The 9,513-nt window shown below is 54.1% G+C and overlaps 1 pseudogene; it reads left to right on the forward strand.

Moving 5' to 3' along the window:
• Positions 1-1,539: 1,539 nt before the first annotated feature.
• On the forward strand, positions 1,540-6,994 carry LOC130119782 (uncharacterized; annotated as a pseudogene).
• The last annotated feature ends 2,519 nt before the right edge of the window (positions 6,995-9,513 follow it).

Consider the following 9,513-nt stretch of genomic DNA (forward strand, 5'->3'; position numbering starts at 1 on the left):
TATCCACCCATCCATTATCCAAACTGCTTATCCTAATTAGGGTCACGGGATGCTGGAGCCTATTCCAGCATCATTGGAAACACCCTTGACAGGCCGCCTGTTCATCACAGGGCGACACATTCATACCTAGGGACAATTTAGTACAGCCGATTCACCTGACCTACATTGTAGTTTATAGTTGATTTAATTTAAATCTGTGGTCATGTTTCATGTATTGTTTGTGAGCTGTAGTGTGGCTCACAAACTGCAGTACTGCTCAAGAAAGATTTGTCAGTTCTTTTAAGGCACCGCCATAATTTAATTTCTTAGGCGTGAACGTTAAGATGTAGCTGGGAAGAAATCTTGTTTTGTACATCAGAAAACATGGCAGGCTGGTCTTGGTACTTAGTACTTGGTGATTTTAGCATGGTAGGAAAAACGCAACTGCAGACAATTTTTTTCAAACGTTTTGCTTGCTGAAAAAAATTTAGAGATTATGATAGACAATGTCAAGCTGAACACAAACAATAATTTAACATTTGCTGTATCACATAGGAATTTGGAGAAATATTAAAATAATTTATTGAATTTTAACATGTTTAATAGCATAATGATGCTGACACATTGTGTTAGTTCAACTGAGTTTAAGATTTTTTGCAGCTGATTTTCGTTTGTACTCAGCATCTGGTGCCTCTCATGTCAGAGTCCAACAGTAGTCGGCCAGCATTTATTAATTCCATTTGCCCTGATACCTCTTTTCCATTCTCGCAATGTCCTGGTGAAACCTTTCACCATGTTCGTCACTGATTGCACCAAGATCAACAGGGAAGAAGTCCAAGTGTGAATGCAGAAAACGAATTTTCAATGACATGTTGCACTTCATGGTTTTGAATGCTTTAAGCATGTTGTCAAGCATATCAATGTAGTTTGGTGCTCTATAATTGCTAGGAAAATTCTCAACAACATCCTTAAATGACTTCCATGCTATTTTCGCTGGCCCCACCAGCAGATCTCTGTCATTGACGACCTGTCTGATTGTGGACCAACAAAAATGCCTTCCTTAATCTTGGCATTAGTTATTCTTAGAAACATCTCTCCAAGAACAGATTGGTGATGACTAGAGAGACAGTTAACCGCTCGGAAAGATGGCAACTGGGACAGGAAGGGGTAGCAGCCCAACCTGCATCTTTTGTGAGGAACAACCCCCCCCCCAAAAAAAGGCTACAGAGAACCTCACAGCGACATACCACCAGGGGAGCCTGAGGGGGGGGGGGTGAGCACCCCACTAGGATGGACCTAACAATGACAACCTTGGCAAATGGATTATCAATGACAACAACTTGAAGATGCATTTGCGACAAGGTCTGCAAGAATGAGCATGGCCTTAAAATCCATCAGGTCCGAATGAAATGCTTGGTGCGGAGGGGAGCAGCGCAGCACACAGGATCCACTTCTGGTGAGACGCAGGAGGAGCCCGGCCTGGAGACACCCCACAGAGCCCAGAACCTCTTTATGCTAAGCTCTCTGGCTCCTAGCAGAGTAGTTCAGCAGAGTCAAATCAAGTGGCCTCCAGCAAGCCAGCACAGAGAGTAGCGCCAGTTTGAGAAGGACACGGCCAGAATCATCATGTCAACAGCAAATGGAGATGCAGACAGATGACTTCTGACAATGACAACCATCACTGTCAGTTTTACAGCAGAGAGGTTTGGTGTTGAAGAGAGCAAGACCACTAGACCCAACTACACCATAAACCAAAGGGCAGACAAGATCCACCAACTGCGGCAAGAGCTTCAGACTCTGGCAAGGCAGTTCAAGGTAGCAACTGAGGAGGAGAAACCACCACTGTCTGAGCTCCATTACATCATCAGGAAGAAGCTCATGACCCTGCGCAGAGCAGAATGGTACAGGAGACAGAGGAGAGAGAGAGAGAGAGAGAGCCAGGAAGTGTACTGTGTTTATAGCCGATCCATTTGGATTCACAAGGCAGCTGTTAGGGCAGAAGCGCAGCGGTCATCTTGCCTGCTCTAAAGAAGCGGTAGACCACTTCCTGCACAACATTTTGAGTGATCCTGATAGAGAGCAAGAGTTAGGGCCCCTCAGAGCCCTTTTGGAGCCCACCATCGCCCACGGTGGGGTTCAAAACCAGAGAGCCCACCTAGAAGGAAGTCCAGGAGGTGGTTACTGCAGCCAGAGCCAGCTCTGCTCCAAGACCCAATGAAGTACCCTATAAAGTGTCCAAGCACTGCCCAGAGCTCCTCAGTATCCTCTGGAAGATTCTGCGGGTAATTCGGCACAGGGGAACTGTAGCGGACCAGTGGAGGCAGGCAGAGGTAGTCTGGATACCAAAGGAAGAGAACTCGTACAAGCTGGAGCAGCTCAGATCCATCTCGCTCCTCAGTGTGGAGGGGAAGATCTTCTTTAGTGTTCTATCCAGAAGGATGACAGACCTCTTCTGTAAGAATGCTTACGTTGATACTTCGGTACAAAAAGGTGGCATTCCTGGAGTTCCAGGGTGCCAAGAACACACCAGAGTTGTCACCCAGCTGATCAGGCAGGTGCCACAAAGGGAAAGGTGACCTAGTTGTGCTTTTGCTTGACCTTGCCAATGCATATGGCTAAATACCCCACAAGCTGATCGAGACAACCCTGGACTGACACCATGTACCCAGTAAGAGCAAGGACCTCATTCTGAACTACTATGGGAATGTAAGGCTAAGATTCACTTCTGGAAACCCAACATCTGACTGGCACCGGCTTGAGAAAGGGATCATAACTGGGTGTACCATCTCAGTGACGGTCTTCACCCTTGCCATGAATATGGTGGTCAAGGCAGCTGAAACTGAGTGCAGAGGCTCTCTGTCCAAGTCTGGCATTCGGCAGCCCCCCATTAGAGCCTTTATGGACGACCTCTCTGCCACCACATCATTGGTGCCTGGTGGTAGGTGGATCCTCCAGGGCCCAGAGAAGTTCATCTCCTGGGCAAAGATGAGTTTTAAACCAGCCAAATCTAGAGCCATAGTGTTGAATAGGGGAACTGTGTTGGACCGGTTTCATTTCTTTCTGGATGGCATCACAATCCCATCCATTACCAAGAAACCACTCAAGAGTCTAGGCAAGGTCTTTGACTGTAGCCTTAGAGATACAGCTGCAATCCAAGCAACCATCAAGGAGCTTGAGAATTGGCTCACCACAGTAGACAAGTCTGGCCTACCTGGCAGGTTCAAGGCTTAGATTTACCAACATGGCATCTTACCCCAAGTCCTCTGGTTTACAAGGTAACCCTGTCGACAGTGAAGACCTTGGAGAGGAAAATCAGTAACTTCCTCCGGAAATAGCTGGGTTTGCCTTAGTAGTGCAGCACTGTATGGGAGGAGCAACAAACTCCAGCTCCCTATTAGCAGCCTCGATGAGGAGTTAGGGGTTTCTCGCACAAGAGAGGCACTGCTCTATCGGGACTCCGATGACTTTAGAGTGGCATCAGCAGGCATTATAGTGTGGACAGGCAGGAAGTGGAGAGCCCAGGAAGGCCTAGAGATAGCAGCGTCTCAGCTGAGACACAGGGCTTTGGTGGGCACAGGGGCGACTGGATGGGCAGGGCTGGAAGCCATCCCACGACCTCACTATGATAAGGCCCATAGCAAGGACAAACACCATCTAGTCTTGGAGGAGGTGCAGGTAAGTGTCGAGGAGGAAAGGGCCAGCAGAATGGTGGGCATGTAGCAGTAAGGAGCATGGACAAGGTGGGATGGTGCGGTGGAGAGGAAGATATCCTGAGCATATATCTGGCAGACAGAACTGCAGCGGATCAAGTTCATGGTACAAGCCATGTATGATGTTCTGCCTAGCCCAGCAAATCTCCATCTCTGGGGCAAGATTGATTCTCCATCGTGTCATCTGTGCCCTGGAAAAGGTTCACTCGAGCACATCCTCAGCAGCTGCCTATTGGCCCTGGGGGAAGGCCGTTACCGCTGGCGACATGACCCGGTGCTGAAGACAGTTGCAGAGGCCATCTCCAAAGCTATGGCCAACAGCAAGCAAGCCCGTGGACAAAGGAACATTGCCTTTGTCGGGACTGGTGAGCAACCTCAGTCACAGCCCAGATTAGCAGCCAGTCTCCACACATCTGCGTTAGACTGGGAGCTTTGAGTCGACTTGGGGGGGGGCAGTTTAGGTTCCCAGACCACTTTATGACATCTTTGTTGAGGCCAGACATAGTGCTATCACCAGCCTCTTCAAAACAGGTGCTTCTTATAGAGCTGACGGTTCCCTGGGAGGACCGGATGGAGGAGGCAAATGAGCGGAAGTGGTCCAAGTACCAGAAGTCACTTGCGGTTTGTAAACGCAACATTCAAAGTTGGCCCCTCCTTCCCGACTCAACGTCACCAGAAGGACACGCCCCCTGACTGCAGTTGCCAGAACACATTCCAGTGTACAGGCCAACTCCGCGTAGCCGTTCATCCCCATCATTTCTTCAGTGCTCGCCAACAGGTGAAAATCAATCCCAGATTCACTCATTTTGGAACGAGCTTTGTCTGCTTGGCATTTCACCTCGCTATTGTTATGCTCGCGCACCAGAACCCGACCCATGTGGCGAAACCCAAGGCAGACAGACACAGGATGACTTCAAAATCGAAAAAAGGTGGTTTTATTGTGGGAGGGGAATGTATGGTGCAAAAAGCGTTCTGTTAGTGGGATGTGTGAATAAACTATGTGTGTGTTGTTCCGTGGTTTGCGTGTACAACTATGTGTGAGTGTTCTTAGCCTATGTGTGGTGCGGTATGTAAATGACAAGGGGGTGTTGAAATAATGTGCGTGCACCTGGCAAGAAAGTCCAGTCCGTGATCCAAGAGGGGTTGTCCGAGGAAGTCCGGGTCCGAGATCCGGGAAGTCGAGTCCGAAAGGAGGGGTCCAGGTAGAGGGACAAGGGGGGAGATCGCAGGAGAGGTCCGGGGAAAAACGTGAAGGTCGCTGGGGACGAGGGAGACGCGGGGAGCCATGGAAGTCGCGGAGGGAGAGTATTGGGAGGAAACAGAGACACGAAGATAAGACACTGGGGAATAAACAGAACTGCAAGGAACGCTGGAGGGCTTGTCAGAGCTTTACCGCAGGGTTCAGTACGTCGAAGCACGGAGTGGTGTTCTGGGAGACTTCTTGTAGAGGGCTGCCTGATTGCCGCAGGTGTGCCTGATGAATGATGGCAAACACCTGGTGCAGCGCAGCGCTCGTCTCCTCAGAGCGCGAGCCGAGCGCTCGGATATTTCCGGCACGTCCGAGCTGGGGGAGTGGCTTGAACGTGCCGGGGAGGCAGCTCGGGGCGGTGTAACCACAACAGGACCGCCCCTCCTACGGGAGACACCGGGCGACCGTCCGATGGCGTTGGGGTGGGCCTGATAGAACTCCTCCAGCAGTGCGGGGTCGGCCAGGTAGGACCGGGGAACCCAGCTGCGGTCCTCGGGCCCATAGCCAACCCAGTCCACCAGGTATTGGTACCCACGCCCCCGGCAGTGTACGGCGAGCAGCCGGTCGACATCCCAGACCATGTCACCACCGTCGAGGACCCTGGGGGGTGGAGGAGCTTGGACAGGTGGAGACAGGGGGCTGGAGGCTACCGGTTTGAGGCGTGAGACATGGAAGACGGAATGGATCTTGAGTGAGATAGGGAGATGGAGACGCACCACCAAAGGGTTGACGATGCGGTCGATGGTGTAGGGACCGACGTAGCGGGGAGCCAGCTTCCGGTTGAGGGTAGGAAGGGGCAGGTCCCAGGCCAGGAGCCATACCCTCTGGCCAGGTCGATAAGCTGGGGCTGGCACTCTCCGCCGGTTGGCGCTGCGCCGGGCCCGCTCTGTAGCTCACAACATAGCGGCCCGGGCGGTCTTCCAAACGCGCCGACATCAGCGGAGATGGGCCCTCGTGGACAGGACCGCCCACTCCAACTCCTGACGGGGTAACAGAGGGGGTTGATAGCCAAGGGAACACTCGAAGGGGGACAAACCGGTAGCCGAACTCTCCATGGAGTTGAGCAAGTATTCCACCCAGGGCAGGTACTTGCTCCAGGAGGCGGGGTTGCTGGTGGTAACGCAATGCAAAGCCGCCTCCAGGGCTTGATTGGCCCGCTCTGCCTGCCCATTGGTCCGAGGGTGATACCCGGAGGAGAGGCTGACCGTGGCCCCAATCCCCTTACAAAAGGCCTGCCACACCTTAGAAGTGAACTGGGGACCACGGTCAGAGACAATGTCCAGGGGAATCCCATGGGGTCGGACGACGTGGGAGACGAGACGGTCCACCGTCTCGGCTGCAGAGGGGAGTTTGGTGAGGGCAACAAAGTGGACGGCCTTGGAAAACCGGTCGACAATGGTCAGAATGGTGTCATTGCCTTGCGACACGGGGAGGCCAGTTACAAAGTCCAAGGCAATGTGGGACCAAGGTCGGCTGGGGACAGGAAGGGGGCGCAGGAGACCTGCTGGAGGGCGATGGAGAGCCTTGCTGCGGGCGCAGGTGGTGCAGGCAGCCACGAACTCTCTGGTGTCTGCCTCCATGGTGGGCCACCAGAAACCCCTGCAGATGAAGGCCGCCGTTCGGTGGACACCGGGGTGGCAGGCAAAACGGCTGGAGTGGCCCCACTCCAGCACCTGGGGCCGGACAGAGGGAGGCACAAATAGCCAGTTCCGGGGTCCATTGCCTGGGTCGGGCTGGGCGCGCTGGGCCCTTCTCACCACCAATTCGATGGCCCAGGTGATGACACCCACCACCCGGGCCGGGGGAAGGATGGTGTCTGGTGCGTCAGGGGACCCCTCAGGAAACAGACGGGAGAGGGCGTCTGCCCTGACGTTCTTGGTGCCCGGGCGGTAGGTGAGGGTGAAGTCGAACCGGCTGAAGAGGAGAGCCCAGCGCGCCTGCCTTTGGTTGAGCCTCTTAGCCGTCCGCACGTAGGTCAGGTTCTTGTGATTGGACCATACGATGAACGGCTGCCCTGCTCCCCTGCTCCCTCCAGCCAGTGTCTCCAGTCCTCTAGGGCGGTGTGGACAGCCAGCAACTCCCTGTTGCCGATCTCATAGTTCTTCTCCGCAGGACTGAAACGCCTGGAGAAGAAGGCGCACGGGTGGATCTTCTGGTCCTCTTCCGACCGCTGGGAGAGGACGGCTCCGATGCCCGTGTCCGATGCGTCCACCTCCACAATGAACTGCCTGGACGGGTCCGGGTGGGCGAGCACCGGAGCCGTTGTGAACAGCCTCTTCAAGGCCGAGAAGGCGGCCTCTGCCTCCGAGGTCCAGGAGAAGGGGCGGAGGGTGGAGGTGAGTGCAGTGAGGGGGGCGGCCACACGGCTGAACCCCCTGATGAAGCGCCGGTAGAAGTTTGCAAACCCCAGGAAGCGCTGGAGTTGCGTCCTGTTGGTGGGCCGTGCCAACTCCTCCACCGCTCGGGTCTTCCTGGGGTCGGTGCGGATGAGCTCCTTCTCCACGATGTGGCCAAGAAACTCGATGGAGGCGGAGTTGCGTCCTGTTGGTGGGCCGTGCCAACAGAGACATGAAGAGAAGACACTGGGGAATAAACAGAATTGCAAGGAACGCTGGAGGGCTTGTCAGAGCTTTACCGCAGGGTTCAGTACGTCGAAGCACGGAGTGATGTTCTGGGAGACTTCTTGTAGAGGGCTGCCTGATTGCCGCAGGTGTGCCTGATGGATGATGGCAAACACCTGGTGCAGTGCAGCGCTCGTCTCCTCAGAGCGCGAGAGCTGGGGCAGTGGCTTGAACGTGCCGGGGAGGCAGCTCGGGGCGGTGTAACCACAACAGCTATATTTGCATCTTTTCGGCGCTGTGTCCACCGTTGTCATAACTTCCTCTTGGATGCATGCTTACAATCTTGATCTGGCACCTGGTCACTACATTTTTATAGAGTCCCGCTGTCCAAAGGTTAACGTCCAGAAACGTCCCGTACACAGCAAAATAGGAAAAATAAGAAAATATAGGCAGAGGACAGATTCTCTGCGGATACAGACACTGCCACACACGTCTAGTGGGATTGAGAGGGATTATTTTTGCATGAGTCTATATACTGTAGCAAATTCGAGGGGCTGCCGGGAACTGCTGCAGCTGGAATGCGAACCCGGGTCTCCCTTACCATGGGTCACAACGTTAACCAGTTGACTAACATGTCGGACCCTTTAGTCGACTGGTTAACGTTGTCACCCATGGTGCGGGAGATCCAGGTCGCCTCCCAGCTGCAGCGGTTCCCGTGCTGCCCCCCTAATTCGCTACATTGATGTCAGAAGTGGGATGGTGAGACCGTGGGGCCATCGGAAGTGCGTGCGCCCAGCGGCGTGAGGGAGCTGATATGCTGAAGCGCGGGGGCGCGCTTCCCAAAGGAGGGGGGTAGTGTAACGTGTACGGATAAATAGACTCGCTAGCCCTTGGCTAACAGGTCGGACCCTTAAGTCGACTGGTTAACGTAGTCGCCTATGGTGCGGGAGACCCGGGTTCGCATCCCGGCTGTGGCAATTCCCGGGCTGCCCCTCGAATTCGCTACATTGGTGTCAGAAGTGGAATGGTGAGACCATGGGGCCATCGGAAGTGCGTGCGCCCAACGGCGTGAGGGAGCTGATATGCTGAAGCGCGGGGACACGCTTCCCAAAGGAGGGGGGTAGTGTAACGTGTATGGATAAATAGACTCGCTAGCCCTTGGCTAACGGGTCAGACCCTTAAGTCGACTGGTTAACGTAGTCGCCCATGGTGCGGGAGACCCGGGTTCGCATCCCGGCTGTGGCAATTCCCGGGCTGCCCCTCGAATTCGCTACATTGGTGTCAGAAGTGGAATGGTGAGACCGTGGGGCCATCGGAAGTGCGTGCGCCCAGCGGCGTGAGGGAGCTGATATGCTGAAGCGTGGGGACGCGCTTCCCGAAGGAGGGGGGTAGTGTAACGTGCATGGATAAATAGACTCGCTAGCTCTTGGCTAATGGGTCGGACCCTTTAGTCGACTGGTTAACGTTGTTGCCCATGGTACGAGATACCTGGGTTCGCGTCCCAGCTGCGGCGGTTCACGGCGGTCCCCCGAATTCGCTACATTGTTTTTGTTCAGGTGGTTCAGGGGTGCCGCCAATGTCGAGAACCCAGCAATAAATCACTGGTAGCATGACGCCAGACCCAGGAAACACTTAAGCTCCGATAATCCCCTTGGTGTTGGCCATTCCCGGACTGCAGCAAATTTTCTGTCCACTTTAGTCACTCCCCTCACCACTCACCTTGTGGCCGAAGTAACTGAGCTCTTTCCGCAGCAGCTTGCACTTGCCTGGATTCAATTTCAGCCCTGCCTGTTGGATCTTGGAGAAGGCCGGACAAAGCACCTCCAAAGTGGTGTGGAAGTCCTGCCCATGTATCAGTACATCATTGAGGTAGACCTGCCGGTTCTGCGAAGGTACGTCAGCCAAGACCCTCTCCAATGAGTCTTTCAAAGGTCGCTGGCAAGTTGCACAGTCAAAAAGGCATCACTGTGAATTGCCATAATCCTGAGCCTGTGGTGAAAGCCATTTTGGGCCG

The sequence above is a fragment of the Lampris incognitus genome, chromosome 10, assembly GCF_029633865.1.
Source record: "Lampris incognitus isolate fLamInc1 chromosome 10, fLamInc1.hap2, whole genome shotgun sequence".
In the NCBI taxonomy this organism is placed as follows: domain Eukaryota; kingdom Metazoa; phylum Chordata; class Actinopteri; order Lampriformes; family Lampridae; genus Lampris; species Lampris incognitus.